This window comes from Rhagoletis pomonella, unplaced genomic scaffold, assembly GCF_013731165.1.
Source record: "Rhagoletis pomonella isolate Grant_MI unplaced genomic scaffold, Rhpom_1.0 Rhpom_scaffold_00002, whole genome shotgun sequence".
Classification (NCBI taxonomy): Eukaryota; Metazoa; Arthropoda; class Insecta; order Diptera; family Tephritidae; genus Rhagoletis; species Rhagoletis pomonella.
The window spans coordinates 73,975,783-73,992,771 of NW_023458556.1; the positions used below are offsets into that span (position 1 = coordinate 73,975,783).

The following is a 16,989-nucleotide window of genomic DNA, read 5'->3' on the forward strand; positions in this document are numbered from 1 at the left end:
TGTAAGAAAATTCTTTTTCTATAATTGTTTCCTTATAGAAAGGTTGGTTTCTTTTCCACCTTAGACATTCCGAATTCGTTCAAAATATGCTAATTTAAAACACAGAATTCTTTCAGTGTTCCTCCGGGGTTTTTGGACATGGACTGTTTCATCAATTTAAAAGTGTTCGCTTTATTTTTGTGGAAACGAAAAATGTTTTGCAAGTTATGGATCATTTCTACACTCTTTCTTCAAATATTTCTCGTATTCCAGCTGTGCGCAGGTGTTTAGTTTTTCGTATCGTGTTTTTACATATTCGTAATTAAAATTTTTTTAATAAAATCAATTGGTGGTAGTTCATGATTGTGTGTGGATTTTAATATCACAACACTGAGGATTTGGCAATAACCTTTTTCATCTATTAAAAAACAACACTTACGGGGCAATGTTTGTTGTAAGAACAATATTTTTTTCTATAAATCGACATACTTTAAGCATTGTTGACGCTATTTCCATTTGAATGAGGAAATAGCGTCAATGACTTTATTTCCAAATTTCTGTTGATTTTATTTCGCTTTTGAAAAGGTAATAATGTCAATTGACTTTATTTCGCAACAGGGTGGGAAATAAAGTCAATCGACCTTATTTCCATTGACCTTATTACCTGTCACCAAAATAAACACTACGCCTGAGGACGCTAAAAAAGTTTCAGCGAAGCGTCGTGTAAAAAGTGGAATAAAGGAGCATAAAATAACATGACAACTTTTATTGATATTTCTGTTAAGGAACAAAAGTTTTTTAACGATTTTTAGCTTCAAGCAGCATCTGCGCTTTGAAATTATTTGCCCTGCTTTGCTAAATGTCCTTTCCGACATCAAAAGATAAAGTAGGTACCGCCGGCTTTTACTCTTATGGCCAGTTTTTCAGTGCCAGTTTAAACTTAGGTTGAGTAAACTGAGTTTAAATTGAACAGCTGGCTGACATTTGATTGGCTGATCTTAGTTTAAACCAGCCAGATCAGGCGTTTAAACTTAGTTTAAACCACGGCCGTGCACTGAAAAACTGGCCCTTACTGAATAATGTATGTATGAGGAAAACTATCGATAGTGCTTACAAAACCATCGATGTTTTCGATAGTCCAAAACCATCGATACTATCGATAGCTTTCCAGCTCTATTATAGCTGAAATACAATGCCGGCGAACGGCGAACTCACCACAGCGAAATTCGCGCTGTCAAAATTAGAACACCCGCAAGCATATGAAATTGAACACAGCCAAAGCGAAATGCGAACTTCGCTTGGCGGCGTTTCATGGCGATAGATTTATTTCTATCGCTCTGCTGGGCGATGACAGCTGTGCGTGCCAAAGGTGGCCGTATTTGTTTTGTGCTTTCAAAGTTTAAAAAGAAAACAACCTAAACACGATTTTTTTTTTTGTTGTTTGAAAAATATAGTTGTGGATTCGTTAAATCTGGCTTGAAACAAATTATTTATAATAATCTTTCTTTGTTTTACATTTATATTTGTTATCATTTCCTCATTTCTAAATATGGTTTAGTTTTTTCTAAATATAGTCACCCAAATTATAAAGACGACCAAATGGGATCAGCTGTTTTCGCTACCGCTCTAATTCTGTTTAAGTAGGCGAAATAGTTGGGCGAACGGTGAACGACAGCATCGCCCAATTCGGCGAAGTTTGCCGTTCGCCGGTATTGTATTTCAAGCATTATGTATAAAGGTTCGCCGGCCCTGATCTAGGCAGTGGCAGCTTTTAAAATTTGATCGAAAATATTGAAAAGCGCACGGACACAATCAAATAAATACATCAAGAATTGCGTATGTGTGAGTGAGGTTCGCTCGTGTCTTGCCCGCAAACGTTCAAATGAAAACGTCAATCACCATTTTAAATTTTGTGTACGTAGTGTTCGGTCATTATGTCGTCGTCGGATGATGATTTACTTTTATTTATTTATTTATTTATTCATTTATTCATATCTAGTAAATCTAGAAATACATGATTTCTTACAGACTACTACAAAAATACTTAACGATACAAGTTCAAGCTTAACTATATAGTTCATTCAATGATAATTTAAACAATTGCTTAGACGACGAGAAATCCAAGGCCAAAGAATTTGAAATTTGATTAAACTCTTTCAATGCTCTATGAATCGGACCATAGGAAGCATAAACCGTCCGGACTCGCTCCAAAAAGAATAAATCATTGCTCCGCAATTTTCTTTTTGGAATATAAAAATAAATGCGCTCTAAAGAAATGGATGGTCGATTTCTCCACAGATAATATCAAATATAAAGCAGAGTGAGAGAACACTCCTTCTACTTTGTAAGGACTTCAAGTTAATTAAAGCACAGCTAGCATCATACGAAGGAATCGGATCATCAAAGTTAAGCTATCTGAGAGCAAAACGAAGAAAATTCTTTTGAATTCGCTCAAGTCTATTAATGTGACAAAGGTGATATGGCCTCCATATAAAGACAGCATATTTTAACTTAGATCGTACAAGCGAGGTAAATAGTAACTTTAGAGTGTAAGGATCAGTCTGAACCGAAGCGCGAATAAAGGCAAGTGTAGAATATGACTTAGAAATTATATAATTTAAACGACTCAGAAATAGGGATTTTAAGTCAAAAATTACTCCAAGATCAGAAACTTCATCCAAAGTGGTGAGACGTGATTCCTTAATTAAATATGAAGTAGCAAATAACTGCCTGGACTTGGAAGACGTCATGTGAGAACACTTCCTAGTATTTAGCTGAAGGTGATTTTTATCACACCATGCCACGACGTTATTGAGATCTGACTGAATAGCTGAATCAGATCGACTTGAAATTTAAAATTTGTTTTAAAAATTTTTAAATCGTCTGCATATAAAAAAAATTCAGAAAGTTGAAAACAATCAGATGTATCATTAATAAAAATGATGAAGAGTAATGGACCCAGAATACTGCCCTGTGGGACACCAGAAGAGGCAACAAAAGGATGGGAGGAAACATTATCAACAACAACTACACATTTACGACATGAAAGGTACGACTTTATCCATTTAAAAAAAAATGGAATGAAACCCAAAACTACGCAATTTGGCGACTAAAATTTAATGGTTGACTTTGTCAAAAGCCTTAGAAAAGTCGGTATAGATTGTATCGACTTGGAATCTGTCATTGAAAGCAGACGTACAAAATTCTGTGAAAACAGCAAGATTAGTGATGGTTGACCTGCCAGTCATGAAACCGTGTTGGTTATTAGATATGTGACGCTTTACGGAAAAATACAACTTTTGTTTGATAATATATTCAAACAGCTTTAATACTAGGCAAGTTGAAGTCTCCAAGAACACAACAGTTGCTACCAGAATGTTTGCAACCTGGCAATTCACTATTTGACTTTGAAGGAAAGAAAAGCAGCGGAAGCTGAATATTTAAATATTTTAACTTTCCCACGGAATAAGTTTTCTCAGAACCATTCAATCCGACTCTGAAGACTAACATCACATCACATCACATGCTTTGTTGAGAGCGTTTTTTTCGTAATGAATTCAACAAAAACTAAGATTCGAAATTGGATGAGGTTGGAAAGCCTTAAATCAATAGTTCGAATAAAGTGTTATATGAAGGCTAATAGTTTCTGCTGCAAAACGTTTCCAATATAAAACAGTATGTTATCAAGGTTGAATAGCTCAATATATGACAACAACACAAATGTAAATCATTCAGACACTATAGGTGACTTTGAAGAAATTGTGGAAATAGCTGATCTCGCCTTATTATAGGTTTTTATCAAATTTTTAGCGCCGAACTCGTAAAGGCGGATTGTGCGCTTAATCAATTAATATGAGTTCTAATAAATTTAATAATTGCGCAGTCCTATTGCAAAATATGTTGAAACCAATATTGTTTGTACATCACTGTTATATAAGTGACTTGTCTTATTTATTATTTCCCTTTGAGGGTATTATATTCGTTTTTGGTTTTAAATACAATATTATAACAAGATCTCATTTTTAAAATAAAAGATTTGTTAAATCGGTTTCATGAATTTTATTTAAAACAAAAAAAAATTGCGATTTTCGGTGATTTTTTTTCAGAAATTGCGCTCTTTTTTTAAACAATCTGGACACCCTGGTCCAGAAACATTATGAAAATATATCCTCAGAGACTTCGAAAGAGGTTCACACAGAAAGGAATCAGTTACGGTTTTGGTTGTGCCGCACCTGCTTTCTGAAAAAACTCAAACGGACGCACATTAACATCAACTGGCCAAATCGGAGAGTTGAGAAGAGACGCGTAGTGTAAAGATGGAACTCCTATCTTGAAATTGACACGTTTTAATGTTTTAACATCTACATCTTTCTTCACCAGCATATGGCAGGATATCAAGCTAGACTCAATGGACGTATTCTACGAAATATATGCGACAATGTTATCAGCGGTGACCGAATTCATAAACGACGACAGGTGTAGCCATTTTCTTCGTGGAGCAACTTCTAACTCACTACTAGCATTGCAACTAGCAATGGCCTTAAAATTCCGACTGGGGTGGTTGTTATCATTAACAACAGAAGCAGAAGCATTAAGCTGAAATTAGTCAAGAACGTAAACCTACCGGTACGTAAACCCGAGTCAGCTGACACGATCTGTCTTACCAGAGCGCCATGTAAATGAAAACTCAACACCGCAGAATTTTTTTGTAGTTGTAGCCCGAAGCGTAGAAATCTGCGGAATTTAGATTTTGCCGTGTCAGCTGATTTCTTCCTTCTATAGATGGTTGCCACTTCGTCAGTTTTGCAGATGGTAAAAAAGTTATAATATCCTATTCAAAATACGTTTAAAATATTTGAAATTTACTATTGAATAAGGTTTTTTGTTGAAAACTAAGTAGTTTATATTTAGCTACGATCTATTATAGCACGAAAAATTGTAGTTGAAAAGGTAAGTTTCCCTGCAAAAATCGTTGGACCATGTAGTCTATTTGTGGTAAATTGGAGTACTTACAAAAGTGTTCCTCTGTCATGCTGTATCGGACCAACTCGTGTCTCTGCGCCAGCTTATTGTTTGTTATCCGATCACTGCTCGTGTTTTAACGAAATGTCATTGAAGTTGAGCATTTGAAAGCACATTTGCATGTCTGGCTGTAGCTGAACGTGTAGAGATGCTCGCTGTTAGTTCTTAGCTCCCAGCATGTTCGGGTTCAAATGCCATCAGAGGCAACATGTAATTTTTAATTTTTGGCTTGGTTTTAATTATTTTCGAAAAAGCATTTGAGAAGTGAAGAACAAACGCGTATACAAACGAAAAAATATAACAAAAATGCCATTGTTAATATGTTGGAGTAGTTTTGTGCTACTCTGATGTAATGCAGGGATGGAGTATATGGTCCTGCCCTAGGACATCGCAATGTTAATTGGACCATATTTTTTATATGAATTGTGGTTAATTTTGGAGTACTCCTTGATCCTTAGGGAGTACTCTTTACACGAATGCATGGAGTAGTCGCGATTTTTGCAGGGTTATGAAAAGGCATTGATGAGTGGCAACAGTGTAGTAAGCAACACTGAGGGCTCCAGTAAACGACAAAATTCTGCGTATTCAGACTGCGTTTAAGTGTACGTTCTGCGTTCTTGACTAATTTTAGCTTTAGCATTATCACGCGCAACAGGTATACAGGGTGTCCCAGAAGTAACGTGCCACTGATAAACAAAAAATTTTCAGGTAAAAGTGTCACCGTGAAATATTTACATTTTTTCGAATTTAAAAAAAAATCGTGCCTTTTCATGTGTTTTCTTTAACTGCAACTACAAACCGGGCAATACTTAGTAAATTTTTTATGTAAAAGACTTCCAGATAGTTGCCTCTCCATACTCAAATGCAATGTAGTTAAAATATATTAAGGAACCATCATAAAATTAGGCCTATTTCTGGATTTTTAACTTTTTGATATTTTCTTCCCCAACTTTGACTATCTCGGGTGAAAAAAAAATGTACTGAGCTATAACTTTACATTACATAAAAAAATTGCTCATCATTTAATAAAGATTTCAGAAAGGTGCCACACTTACTGTTTTGAGTAGAAAAAAAAGTTATTTAATAGATTTAAATTGAATTTGCTCTTGTTACCGTCAAATGACATGCTAAATAGTACAAAGGTACATTATTACTTGCTTCTGACATTATTTTATGTTACTTACCGGAATTCGGACTAGAGTCTATATAAAGGGCTATATCTATCAATATTTTGTGTGAAGGATGGGTTCACGTGAAATAAGATATACATGAGTTGTTTGAAGAAAAATTTATTCATTTATTGATAAAATATGCTCAAATTGGCGACGCTTTTAGAGATCTTAAACTCAATTGGGCTATCTCAGCAGCAGCTCCATTTATTTGTTCCCGCAAATGCTCTTCGTTTTGAATTGTTTTTGAATAAATTTTGTCCTTGAGACAGCCCCAGTAGGAAAAATCGAATGGATTCAGGTCTGGCGATCGAGCGGGCCACGTGATTGGCCCGTATCGTCCAATCCATCGGCGAGGATAAGTTTCGTCTAAATGAGCTCTTACTTCACGCCCGTAGTGAGCAGGGCACCCGTCATTTTGCAGCCATAGTCTTCGCCGCAGGTTTAAGGGTACATCTTCCAAAAGAGTTGGAAGCCATTCCTGAAGGAACTCTAAATAACTGTGAGAGTTGAGCGTTGGCGGCAGTTCCACAGGTACCAATATCTGACAATTAAAAATACCGCACCATAAATTTATTTTGTACCGGTACTGCGAACGATCTTCTCTCATTTCGTGAGGATTGTCTATCTGCCTACTGTGAAGGTTATGTAAATTAAAATAACCATCACGTTTGCATGATGATTCATCGCTCCAAATTATTTTATTAAAAAAGTTGGGGTCTCATTCATGCATTCGCAACATTTCACGGCAAAATCTAACTCTCGACAGGTAATCTCTTTCTTGTAGAGCGTGAACACGTTGAATGTGGTATGGATGAAATCGATGGTCTTGTAAAGCTTTGTGAACTGTAGTTTTTGGTATTCCCGTCCGTCTTTCCATTATTCTCACTGAAGCCGATGGACCTAGTTCCACTTCCTCTAACACAGCTTCAACATCTACCGTTGCAGGACGTCCTGTTTCGCCGCCACGCCTCCCAGGTATGCGACCTTAAAAAAGTGAAAAATGATAGTTAACAAGCAAGCAAACAAGAAAGGTGTAAAAATCACTTACCTTCATATATTTCTCTATGGGTCCGGGCGAATACTTCACGACCCGGATGTCGACTGGGGTATCGCTCTGCATAGAGTCTTTGAGCAGCTCTGGCATTACAGCAAGCTTCACCGTAAATTAGGTGAATATCCGCATATTCATGCGACGTATACTGCGTGTTCTCTGTCATAGTATTAATAACACAATGTTCGAAGGGTCCAATTTCACAAAATCCACTTTCACTAATTCCGGTAAGTAACACAAAATAATGTCAGGAGCAGGTACCTTTAGCATGTCATTTGATGGTAACAAGAGCAAATTCAATTTAAATCTATTAAATACATTCTAGCGTGTCTCAGTCCTTTACCCACAAAAGCGGCTATAACTTTTTTTCTATTCGAAACAGTAAGTGTGGAACTTTTCTGAAATCTTTATGAAATTAGCAATTTTTTTATGTAATGTAAAGTTATAGCTCAGTACATTTTTTTTCACACGACATAGTCAAAGTTGGGGATGAAAATATCAAAAAGTTAAAAATCCAGAAATAGTCCTAATTTTATGATGGTTCCTTAATATATTTTAACTACATTGCATTTGAGTATGGACAGGCAACTATCTGGAAGTATTTTACATAAAAAATTTACTTAGTATTGCCCGGTTTGTAGTTGCAGTTAAAGAAAACACATGAAAAGGCACGATTTTTTTTTAAATTCGAAAAAATGTAAATATTTCAAAAACGGTGACACTTTTACCTGAAATTTTTTTGTTTATCAGTGAGCTCACCCCCCCTCCTACCTTCCCCTAAAGTTTGGCACGTTACTTCTGGGACACCCTGTATATAAGCGAGTGGCGTTAGCATACGACAACGGCATAGCGATGTTAGCATTAGCAGCAGTGTTGCCACACATGGGCTTTTCTTACCAAAACTGGTAGGTTTTTTTCCATTTGGTAGGTTGGTAGGCTTGATTGGATTTTGGTAGGTTTCGGGACAAACATTTTAGCATCCTTTTTTACACGAATATTTCACCGGTGCGTTCGTATAACGGCGGCCGCAAACATGTAAATATAACTGATCCCTAAGTACAAACGTTTACCCTTATTATTGCCAATATACAATACGAACATCCATATATCGCCACCTAAGGGCGAAAAGGTGCCAAGTCCATTTTTTTTTAATTCTTCGGGGGAGACGAAAAATCGATTTAGTTTCGTATTACCAGCCATTCTGCATCAAAAACCAAACTTTGGAAAAAAAACGGACTTGGCACCTTTTCAGAATAGTCTGCCAATGGGCTCGTACACAACCATATTCCAGGCGGAGGTCTTCGCAATCGAAGTCCATGTTAGCGATTGTCATCGTAGAATTCAAATGAGGCCAGAATAAATATTGTGTCGGATATTCAGGCAGCGTTAAAGGCCTTAGAGTCTTTTAAAACGGCATCAAGGCTTGGGAACTGTTGAACCACCTGGGAGCCCACAACAGCGTAACGCTGTGGAGGGTTCAGGGACATAAAGGGTTTGAAGGTAACGAAAGGGCTGACTATCATGCAAAGCGTGGAGCCCAAATGCGTTTGCATGGTCCCGTGCCATTCTGCGGTACATCCAAATGATACACTGCAGACCTACTTAGCAGCTAGCTGGGAATAATTTAAAATTGCTGCCGACTGGCGGAAGTCAAAGGGAATAAGAAAATCAAAGAGATTCAAAACTCTTTCCAGAAGGAACTCCGAAAGACAACCTGAGAGCACCCTGCAAGTTAACGTACCGTTTGAATTAAATGGGTCTTTCTGTAGAGATAGAGATAGGCTTTATGGGCTGGTGAAGGAAACCCCAGAGTATATTCTATGTGCCTGTCCACGAAGTATGAACCGTAGATTGATACACCTTGGAGAACTATTCTCTTCTTCATATAAAGTTTGGAACATGGCTTCATCCAAAGGCTGAGCTTTTTAAATAGCCTAAGGTTGGAGTGATTACAATTAGGATTTAGCACAATATATATTCTTAGGTCGCAGCGCGGGTATCTCCGACGTAATAATAGTAATAATAATATCGTCACTAGACACGAATAAAGACACTCGGGTGTTTTGACGACGAAAAAGGACGCGTGAAAAAAATTTGAGAAAAAAGACGCGTGAAAATGGATTCAACATCAAAAACTCTCTGGGAATTCGTATACTGTTACACTCGCAAACGTAGTTGACCGCGAACGTAAGTTTATGCGTCTTTCTTCGCCGTCAAAGAGGTTCACGCGGCTTTCTTGCCGTCACCTATGTTGAGAGTCTTTCTTCGCCGACATATTTTTATACGTCTTTTTTCGCTGTCAACTTTTGAGCTCGCGTCTTTATTCGTATCTAGTGATGATATGTATGTATGTGTAAAGAGACATAAATTTGACAAGTCTGTACAGTAAAATGAATCGTTATACGCAGCTAATTTGTTTTTATTTTACTAGCTGTGTTTTAGTTTTACTAAGTGTTATGTTAGCAGTGTTTTCATAAATTTGATATTGCAAAAAAAAATATTAAAACTCAAAAAAATTTTTGGTAGGTTTTGGTTGGTTATGGTTTGTCTGTGGCAACGCTGATTAGCAGAAGTACCAACGCCCGCAGCAGCAGCGGACGTAGGCGCGCGTAAGATACCTTGACTGTGTCGGCGCAGGAGCGACTAAATTGCACTGTTCGTATGAGTCAATCGGCAAAGCAGGAGGCAGGTGATCAGAAGCACCAGACAGTCGAATATCATTAGACCAAGACGAGTTACCGATTTCAGTATATCCAGTAAAAAAAACTGTGGTGAAGTCCTTTATGGGGATAAAGTTTCCAGAGGTGAAATTTCTTATACGCAGGGTTGCTTTTCAGCACTAATGATAGAAACTTAAGAAATATTAAAAAAAAATGCATATAGTGCATTAATTTTTGAAAGAAATACCATATAATGTATGTACGCTGATTAATAATATTAAAAACGTATTAGAACCACCGTTTAATGTTATATTTGATACAAATTAATTTTGCTACTCGGAACGCTCTACGCATTGCCACTGAATGCTTAAAATTACATCCCTGGTCCTTGTTCTTTCTGTATTGCATCGTGGTGAATTCACATTTCTCAGAAATTTGACAACAAAACAAAATGAAGGGAGTATTTTTTTTGCTAATTTTTGCGATTTCTATTGATTAATGTAAATTTTATGTATTTTTAGGATATGTTGAGGCAACAAAGAAGGCGCACTTGTAAAATGAAGTTATTAGTATGAAGTAGGAGCTCAGGCACATTTGGAAAATTATGCCGATAATCAAGATGGAATTTGGGAAAGTATGTGCCTGGTTGCAGCATATCTATGTATTAAAAAAGGTATTAATTAAATTAAATTGTGTTTAATAGAAATGTTATAAATCGAGTGGAGTTATTTAAGATGTGCTCCAAATATTTGGCGAACTTTTTTTCGCCTTCTCAACGTGCTAAGTGACAAGGTAAGATGACTGCCACCACGGCCGTTAAGAAACCCGAGCATAGGGAAAACTACCTTCCAGGAAGCTGCCTGCTGTACCCTAGTCGAAGCTGAAGTTAAGCAAGAAGTAGGTCAGCAAACGTGCTACCCTGATCAAGCGTAAACTAAAGCGCTCTGCTGTGATTGCACTCCGCAAGCGTGAAAACTTGGAGCATGCTGAGAAATATCAAGCAAAATATCTCCGTCATGGACGCCGTGAGATGAAATTGCGCTATCTGGCAAAGAAACGCGGCCCATTCTACGTGAACGCAGAATGGCTTTTGTGATCTGTATCTACGGTATCAACAAAGTTGCACCAAAAGTGCGTAAAGCTTTACTGTGGTTCCGTCTTCGCCAGATTAACAACGGTTTGTTCATCGAATTGAACAAGGCAACCATTAATATGCTACGGATTGCCGAACCCTATATTACATGGGGCTATCTAAATCTTAAATCAGTTCGTACAAACGTGGAATTGTCAAGCACAACCATCAACGTGTCCCAAACTCTGACAACTTTGTGATCGAACGCAAATTGCGCAAAGCGCACGATATTCAGTGCGTTGATTATTTGGCGCACGAAATATTCACTGTTGGATCCCACTTCAAGAAAGCCTCCAACTTACTGTGGCCACTACGTTCAGGTTGGTGATTTCGGTAACCGGGAAAATAATATCAACAAACTGCTGCACAAGATGGTTTAAAGAAATTTTCTGGGGTACAAGGTATTTTTCATTTCAAAAATATATAATAATAAAAATAGAAAATAATGTTGTTTTTTTTTTGTAACTTTCTGAGGGTTTAACCCGTAAATATGCCAAATGGAACGTAGCTTGTATTCACAATTCCTTGAATAATGTCGAAATTCCATTGCCGTTAGTAAAGGCCATTCAAAAGGCTCCATTCCACAAATTTAATTTGTTTTGGTTTTTCAGCCCAGTAACGATGCACCCAGGATTGCATTTACCGTCTATGAAAATATTTCATGAAGTGTTCCAAAATTAGCTCTGAGCAACTAAAAGTTGGTTAAGCTTAAGTGAAATTGTTTTTTATCAAATATTTATTCCTGGTATTTATTAAACAAAAAATCAGGTCAATATTAATATATGAAATGAAGTAAATAAAAATCTAAGAATATATTTCTTGAATATTTTGTCATAGAGCCGTTATTAAATAAAGACGGGCGTTGGTCCTGACGTATATAGAATTAATGCATTAGAGAGAGATAATTATACAAGCTCAACGTGCTTATTTAGGTATACTTAAAGCTTAAACAGACTCTGACTTAATCCGGATCAACTGCAGTTAATTTCCGAGTTGATCCGGATCAACGCTGCCGTCTGTTTATGCTTTTACATATGTATGTATTTACCTGTTACTCGCCTGGCATATACTTCAACTGCGAAAATAATGACAATTAAAATTTATTTAGATGCATGTTTTAGCTAAATGTTATATCGTCGCCTGGATAAAAGATCGTTGCATGTTACTTTCGGCAGGTTTTGGGAAATAACGATTGAAGTTTGAAATGCAATTTCTCAGAAACACGACTACAGATTTTCTCCAAAGTGTCGGATAATGCTATGTACTAGTTCACGAAATTCTTATATATCTTACTTTTTAGTTTAGTATCAACCATTTCGATGGCTGAGTGGAAGATCGACCTATCTCGGCAGCCAGTTCGGAAACGCTCTATCTCAAAAAACTTTTCAAGAACGCCTTATTTCAGAATTCCTTTCAAAAACGCCCTATCTCAGCTGCCGATTCAAAAACGCCCTATATCAGCATATTTTCAATACATTTTGAAGTGAGAAAGGGCGTTTTTGAACCGAATTTTGAGATAGGGTGTTTTTCAATTAAATTCTGAAATAGGGCGTTCTTGAAAAGTTTTTGAGATAGAGCGTTTTCGAACTGGCTGCCGAGATAGGTTGATCTTCCACTCAGCCATCGATTTATGAGTTGAATAAAATTTTGTCGTATATGCCATTTGTCAAAAATGTTGCAGTCAGTTTTAAAATGTGATAAATTTTTTAATAAATTAACGATACTTTTCACTAATCAGCCTAATCGTGAGTTTCGCCCAAACAAAATTTCGCCAGAAATGTTTTCACCCACCCGTGGTGAATACACGGAAACGAAAAGTGAAAAGGTGGCCCGGTTCGTGAAAATGAAACTCATGATAAGGCTGAATATGTCGGAAACTAAAGCAGATATTTAAAAACAGATGACGCTATTTGAAAGATCTTAATTAGTTTAGTACGACAGAATTACTAACGTAATTTGTACCAAATGATTTTAGTCAATTACTCGGAAACTAAAGAAGATATCCAAAAACAAAAAAAACTGTTAACATAAAAGCGAAATATCTGATTTTAAAATTCATAACTGCATCTTTAACTAAAAACTGTCAAAATTACGCTTACGGAAATTTTCCATCCAAGCGACGATATTTGAATGTTACTGGCATAATTTCGAGCCTGTATGTAAATTATCGGTGATAAAGTTAAGAAGTATATTCATATGCTGAAAAGATATTTTCGCAGACTCACAATTTATTTAAAGTATATCATCAACCCTATTTCCAATTCTATGTGAATAAATCGCTCCCATAATTTAATTTGTGCATTCACTATATTTCACAATTAACTTACAATACTAAATTACAAATATTTGTGCAACCACTTCGACACAGTAAATAAAAAATGGGTATTAATAAAATAAGTATTCTTAATACATTTATATTTCAGTTAAACATGAGATGTTCAAGCGCACTGCTATATTTTTGTATCCATTTCTAAAATCATTTTCACCACATTTAATTGCAGCACAACACCCTAATTGCCGATAAAGCGTTGCCTGCAGCCCTAGTCCTTTATGGGGACCAGTGTTGCCAGGTTTTCCGCATGAGAAAACGTCCCTCTTGGTCTGAAAAAACGTCATTTCCTACCCAAAAATGTTTTTTCCATGTATGCACACAGAATTGTTATTATTAAACTTTTATTGTATACAAAGGTACATATGTACGTAAGGTATATTAAAATGTCATCTCGACAGAGCAAATTTAAAATTCATTAGTGGTATTCACCAAAGTGAGCAAGTGGCCTAGCACTCTGCATCAGATGAGCTCAAGCAACGACTGTTGACAACAATTTGGTGAATACCACTATTGTAAACTGGTTTGAGATCATTAATATGAAAATCATTTTATACATACACTTGAGCTGATTAAGTCATCAACATTTTGATCGATTTTGGCTGTTTTTCTTTTGTTTATTTAATTTTTATTATTTTTTCATAAAAGCCTAGCTCATTATATAACTAACACAATATAAATCCACATTTCGAGCTTTGTGCAAAAATTATGAAAAATCTGCAAAGTTTCAGCTAGGTTTTCAAGTTTTTATTCAGATTTGATAGCCCATTAAATTCCAGGATAATAATGTGCAAGTTTTAGGTTGCTAAAGAATCGCGTGGATTTTTAATATTTTTTTTTCTTGTAGACTTTTGATTAGGTGGTCGGTGGTCGAAAATGCTAAATTACGTTCAGCTAAGAAGAAACATAGTGCTTTTGCGAGCGTGCGTGTTGCAATAGATCAGCTTTTCCTGATTTGGCTTTTAATATGCAATTGCAAACATTGTAATAAGCCTTGTAACCTCAAGTGTTTACACAACCAGCCTTTGAACGCGGGACCCCTAGTGCGCGTACGCTTGGTTTGCATCATATTTAAGTCATATATGTCCAAAGAATAAATATCTTTTGAGGCACCTGCTGCAAAAACAAAGCTTGTAAAGATTTATTAAGAAAATAATTCAAATTCAGTTCTACTTACAAGGTTTAGTAACAAATTTGCCGAAAGTGTGAGCGTAAGTACTTACTCTACAAGCAAATAGTACGCTATACATGGAATATATTGTCAATAGAGAAATATTACTGGGAAGTTAAAAAACGTAATTTTTCCCACAAAAAACGTCCAAACGTGAACAGGATACAAAAAAACGTCCAAATGACGTTGAAAACGTCAAACTGGCAACGCTGATGGGGACCAAATTTGGTGAAAAAAAACAGCTAAGTTTACTGGATATACTGAGGTGTTATTTCTTCATTTGACATAGCTTTGCCGCTGTTGCAAGATCCGGCAACGTCTTTGGCCTCTGACGTTTTTTACCAACTTCAAACTCACTGTCATCGTGGCGATCGCTGATTGGCTGTTGCAATTTGCTATGTCAAATCGGGAGAAGTCCGGACAATTGACAGGCGAGTATTGGTTGGACTTTTTTTGGCAGTCGGGAGACGAAGACAAGTTTTTTAACGTAGCTAAAGTATTACTGAATATTTGATATTAATTGTTATTTAAATTATAATACAAAATAAAGGGCACGTTTAAAAAAAGTCAACATTTTAAAAAACTTTCCCTAAGCACAATGTCAGAGGAAAAACAAATCACTGGCGCCGCTATGAAGGTTTACAGTTGCTGCTTCTGTAAAGCAGTCGACAATCCGCACATGATCAAATGCCAAAAATGCAAGAAGACGTTCCATCGGAAATGTGTTGGCGTTGGGAGCAATGTGAACCGACAACGGTGGGTTTGCAAAATATGTTCTTCCGCTGATGTTGCAGCGGAGCCGGACAAAAATGTGACTGTCGTACGAGATTCTGAGCAAACCTCTGACAATGATGCATCTGCCTCATGCCCATCAGGCGCTACTACTGGGAACTTGGGCACTTCTGAAATTACCCAAATATCAGCCGCAGCGCCTGAAAATCACAAAAGCTTCATAGACAACATATCGCTGCAGCAATCTCTTTTTGCTTAAAATAATATCGACGCAACCTCTTTGATGCTAATGGGTGCAAATGCCCTTAGTTGCCAAGGTAGCCTCACCACCGGCGCGGCGTCAAAAGTGCCGGAGAAGACAAAGTATGCGCGACCTCCACATCAGCCAATAAACGCAGAGATGCAACTAGGAGAGGAACGGTATCGTCCTTCGAGTCCAGCAAGACATTCGTCGCGAGCATCAGCAGGTAGTAAGATTCGTTTGCGCGAGGAAGAGAAAATTCTCAAGAAAGAAGCGGATATTCTAAAGCAGAGACAGGAGCTCTTAAATAAACGCAAAGATCTCCTTCGACGCATGGAGGTAATGAGTACCGACAGCGATTCCGATGACAGCGGACAACGGGTCCCAAACCAGCGATATAGTCGTTCGCAACATGTGGACACATGTAAAATTGGCGATGTACAGACGCAGAATGATCCGGCAACAACATCCATACAGTGGCTTCCTAATATAATTCCGTTAAGCTCTGCCTCAGATCCAGTAACTAGCAACAATCTATGTGAAGAGAATAGTTTCGATCGTACAACACAAGAAGTACAGCAGCGCCGCTTGACACGTAACCAACTCGCCGCGCACAAGCGTAGGTAAGGAGCTGCCAAAGTTTGGTGGCAAACCAGAGGAGTGGCCTCTTTGAAAATATAATAAGGCTTCGAAAGTCTCTAGAGGGACCAGCTCGTCAATCGGCCAAAAAATTACTGCTGCATTCGCAATGTGTTCCGCAGGTAATCGCAACGTTGAAGATGAAGTTCGGCAGACCAGAACTAATATTCAACGTTTTACTTCAACAAATTCGCAACATGCCCCTCAAACGCAAGACAACCTAGATGGCCTTGTTAACTTTGCTCTTGAAGTACAAAACGTTTGTGCATCCATGAAAGCTTCCGGGCTCCAAACGCATTTAAATAATCCGGAACTGGAGCACAAGTTGGTGGCCAAACTGCCCGGAATATTCCAAGCATTCTGGGGAATGCACAAGTTGACGGTAGGAGAAAGTAATCTGGAACATTTTAGCAACTGGTTGTTCCAACTTGCCTAAGGTGCCAACAGTGTAATTCTGCCCGGTTCATCGCAAAAGGAACGCAAACGTGGTGTCGTGAATACGCACTCTGAAGGCAGTATGGGACCAAAAATGGTAAGCTGTATCGTATGTAAGTCTGATGCCCATGCAATCTGCACCTCGTTCAAGGAAATGTCGCGAGGTGATAAATGGGAGATAGTGCGGAAGCACAAACTATGCCGGCGATGCTTGCGTCCACATAGCTCGTTTAACTGCAAATCAAAAATAGTATGCGGTATTGACTATTGCACCCTGAGACATCATCCAATGCTGCACAAGGTACCAGCTGATTCTGCCACAAATACAGTATACACGCATATAAGTGAAAGCAACACAGTACGGTTTCGTATAGTACCAGTAATACTATACGGTGGGGGTACTCAAATATCAACATACGCGTTCCT

General features: G+C 37.5%; 1 long non-coding RNA gene across 1 annotated transcript in view; it reads left to right on the plus strand.

Moving 5' to 3' along the window:
• Positions 1–11,411, plus strand: part of LOC118734053 — a 49,147-nt gene extending 37,736 nt beyond the window's left edge. Inside the window, exons 5-6 of the long non-coding RNA XR_004992325.1 lie at positions 10,406–10,518; positions 10,588–11,411. This is a non-coding gene — a long non-coding RNA (uncharacterized LOC118734053). The remainder of the gene's footprint in view (positions 1–10,405; positions 10,519–10,587) is intronic.
• Positions 11,412–16,989: the final 5,578 nt, after the last annotated feature.